The 4,422-nt window shown below is 40.8% G+C and overlaps 1 pseudogene; it reads left to right on the top strand.

Moving 5' to 3' along the window:
- Positions 1 to 750: 750 nt before the first annotated feature.
- LOC123090148 (uncharacterized) lies at positions 751 to 3,980 on the top strand (annotated as a pseudogene).
- The last annotated feature ends 442 nt before the right edge of the window (positions 3,981 to 4,422 follow it).

The raw sequence follows: 4,422 nt of genomic DNA, 5'->3' as shown, positions 1-4,422 counted from the left end.
GGCAGTATTAATGACATGAACACATTTAATGATTTCATTCGCTGTCAAAGCCTCATTGAATTGCCTATCAAGGGACGTTCTTTCACTTGGAGCAACATGCAGCTTGACCCTCTTCTAGAACAATTGGATTGGTTTTTTACGAGCACCAATTGGACCACGTCTTACCCCAAAACTTTGGTTAAACCACTTGGTAAGCCAGTCTCCGATCATATTCCATGTGTGGTTACTATTGAAACAAATATCCCAAAATCAAAACTATTCCACTCTGAATCGTTCTGGGTCCAACACCCGGATTTGATGCAAATTGTTGAATCTTCTTGGGCCAAACCAGTGCACTCCACAAATACTGCCACCATTCTGTGCCGAAAATTCAAAACCCTGAGACGTGATCTTAAACATTGGAGCAAAGGCATATCTAAACTATCTGTGGCCATTGAGAACTCAAACAAAGCCCTTTGTGAGATCGATGAGCTTGAAAACAAACGGACTTTGTCTATACCTGAAGCTAATTTTCGAAGAATTCTCAAGGCACACATCATAAGATTATTACGATATCAACAAGCTTATTGGAAAAAGCGTAGTACCATCAGATGGGTCAAGTTTGGGGACGAGCCATCAAAATTTTTCCAGGCCTTGGCCTCTGAAAGGTATAGGAAGAACAATATTTCTACCCTCGCAACACCAGATGGCACTCTTGTGGAGGATCATGCAGGAAAAGAATCTATAATCTTTCAAACATTTAAAGAAAGGATGGGATCATCAAGACCCTGCCATATGAAATTCAACCTATCCCGAATAATCAAGAAATGCAATGGACTTGATGATTTGACCATTCCTTTTACACATGAGGAGATCGACAAAGTTGTTAGAGAAATGCCCGCTGACAGAGCCCCTGGTCCGGACGGCTTTAATGGTTTATTCTTAAAACGATGCTGGCCAATCATCAAGAATGACTTTTATAACTTGTGCAATCAATTCCATAATGGGGAGCTCAATTTGGAAAGCATTAACGACGGCTTCATCACGCTCATCCCCAAAGTCGGCTCTCCTGAGTCTATCAATGACTATCGACCGATCACGCTTCTCAACTGTTGCCTCAAAGTTGTCATAATTTTTTGGGATAATTAGATTTATGCCCCTAGTTGTGTCCCGCTCATCTGTTTTACCCCTAATTCCCAAAAGTCACCGGTTCTATCCAAGTCACTTTGCTCCTCTTATGTTTTTGCCCTTTAACCGTTTGACCGTCAATTTGAAAACTTCATAACTAATTCGTACTAAATCAGAAAAATGCAAATAAGATACCAAAATGTTCAGAAAATCATCACCTATATGTCAGTGTCATTTGCATTCATGAAAAAAGTGTTGGAAAGTGCCCATCTGAGATTTAGCTCTTATGCTACCACCATGAATAGTAAAATCTAAAAAAGTTCAAAAAAATAAGAAAAAATTTGTGGCAAAGAATGACAAATGTTTTAAGTGCCTGCCAAGTTTCATCAGGGAATAACATTCATGGGTGTCGCGGCAAAAAATACAATCAGCACTCCAAAATAGATTATTTTTTTGCCACGACTTCCACGAATGTGTTCCCTAATGAAACTTGGCAAGCACTTAGAACATTTGTCGTTCTTTGCCACCATATTTTTTTATTTTTTTTGATTTTTTTAGAGTTTACTATTCATGGTGGTATCAAAAGAGCTAAAACTCGGATGTGCACTTTCCAACACTTTTTTCATGAATGCAAATGACACTGACATATAGGTGATGTTTTTCTGAACATTTTGGGTACCTTATTTGCATTTTTATGATTTAGTATGAATTAGTTATGAAGTTTTCAAACTGACGATCAAACAGTCAAAGGGCAAAAGCATAAGAGGAGCAAAGTGACTTGGACAGAACCGGTGACTTTTGGGAATTAGGGGTAAAACAGACAAGTGGGACACAACTAGGGGCATAAATCTAATTATCCCTAATTTTTTTTGGCTAATAGACTTCAAAAAGTCATCCTCAAAATCGTGCACAAGAACCAATATGGATTTCTCAAAGGACGGACTATACAAGATTGTCTTGCATGGGCTTACGAGTACATATATCAATGTCAATCTTCCAAAAAGGAAATCTTGCCTCTCAAGTTAGATTTTGCCAAAGCATTTGATACGATCGAGCATGAGGCAATGATTGAAATTATGAAAAACATGGGATTCGACGACAAATGGCTGGGATGGATTCAATGCATCTTCTCTTCAGGCAAATCTTCGGTCCTTCTTAATAGCAATCCTGGTCGGCAATTCTATTACAAATGTAGTGTAAGGCAGGGGGATCCTCTCTCCCCCCTCATATTTGTTCTTGCGGCCGACCTCTTGCAAGCTGCCATAAATGATGCTTTTGCACGCAATTTGATTCATCTGCCGTTCCCATCCCCACACCAAAATGATTATCCCGTGATTCAATACGCTGACGACACCATCTTGGTTATGCCCGCATGCACCCAACAAGCTACAACTATCAAGGACACCTTAATTGACTATGCAATGTCCATTGGGTTGAAAATAATTTTTCACAAATCCACTCTCATCCCAATGAATTGTGACCTGGCAAAGACTCAGGAAATAGCCACTATATTTGGATGTGTCATTGGCAAGCTACCGTTTACCTATCTCGGCCTTCCACTTGGAACTACACGTCCAACGGTTATTGAGCTCATGCCGCTGGTTTGCTCTATGGAAAGAAGACTAACTGCCACTCTAAATATGATATCCTATGGTGGCAAATTATCTCTGCTCAATTCAGTAATTACTTCATTGATCATTTTTGCTCTATGCACACTCAGATTGCCAACCAAGATCATTGAACTGCTGGATAAGATTAGAGGAAAGTGCTTGTGGACTAAAAAAACTAAACAAGGCGATAAATGCAACTCCCTGGCCGCCTGGAACATGGTCTGCCAACCTAAGGAATGCAGAGGCCTAGGTGTGATTGATCTAAGAACACAAGGAGATGCCCTCTTACTCAAATACTTACATAAATTCTATAATAATTGGTACATGCCTTGGTTCCAACTCATTTGGGACACCTACTACTCTAACCGCATACCACATGCTTCGGACACGTGTGGATCATTCTGGTGGCGTGATGTTGCAAAGCTAATGCCCATTTATAGGGGGATCTCCACAATCAAGGTAGCAAATGGTAGGAATGTTATTTTCTGGAAAGACTCTTGGGCAGAAAACATTATTGCTGACAAATATCCTCGAGCATTCTCTTACACCATCAATGAAGACATCTCGGTCAAAGATTTCTTGTCCATCACGACACTACGAGAGGCGTTTCACCTTCCACTCTCTGAGCAAGCTCACGCTGAAGTTCGGCAACTTCAATCTGACTTGGCCACGACTGTCTTATCCAATGATGCAGATGTTTGGTTATATGCATGGGGATCAGCACAATTCACGGCACACAAGTACTACACATTCTACTTCAGAGATGTTCGAGCGCATGAGGCATTTGGTTGGATTTGGAAATCAAGATCCACCATGAAAATAAAGGTTTTCGGTTGGTTGCTATTGGCAGATCGTCTCAATACCAAGAATATGCTTAAACGACGACATTACAACATTGGTGAAGACCACAATTGTATTCTTTGTGGATTACAAATTGAGGAAACCTTGGAGCACTTGTTCTTCAAATGCCGCTGCAACACTGATTGTTGGGCAAGTCTTGGCCTTTCCTGGCCACAAGGAATGTCACGCCTTCAGAATGTTGCTATGGCCAAACAAAACTGGGATCGACCTCTTTTCATGGAGATGTTCTTGCTTGCGGCATGGAGCTTCTGGAAGGAACGCAATAATAAACACTTCAGGGGGATTGTACCAACAAAACTTTCTTGGTTTGACATATTTAAGAAGGACTTCTCTATCCTTACCTATAGGGTTAAGGAAAAGCATAAACATCTCATCCCTATCATCCTTTCTTCTATAGTCTAGCAAATCTAACACACCCCCCAAATGGGGGCTGACACATGTATAGACACTATGTAATTTGTACAACATCATATTAATACAATCATAATAGTGGGAGGTTCTCCTACTGTTCAAGGTTAAAAAAAATGATCCATCCTTCTTCTCCACTAGAAGCACTGGTGATCCCCAAGGTGACGAACTTGGGCGAATATAGCCTTTATCCAGTAACTCCTTAATCCGCTTCTTAATTTCCTCCAAATCCTTTGTGGGCATCCTGTACGGTCTCTTAGATATTGGCCCTGTGCCTGACAAAAGCTCAATCAAAAACTCAATGTCTCTATCCGGTGGCATGCCTGGCAACTCTTATGGAAATACATCAGGGAAATCCTTCACCACTGGTACTTCCTCCTGTACAACTCCTGATAAGGAATTAACTTGAGTCCTCTTCGGCACATGTCAGGATACA

This window comes from Triticum aestivum, chromosome 4B (assembly GCF_018294505.1).
Source record: "Triticum aestivum cultivar Chinese Spring chromosome 4B, IWGSC CS RefSeq v2.1, whole genome shotgun sequence".
Taxonomy (NCBI): domain Eukaryota; kingdom Viridiplantae; phylum Streptophyta; class Magnoliopsida; order Poales; family Poaceae; genus Triticum; species Triticum aestivum.
This window is presented reverse-complemented; position numbering and strand designations above follow the sequence as displayed.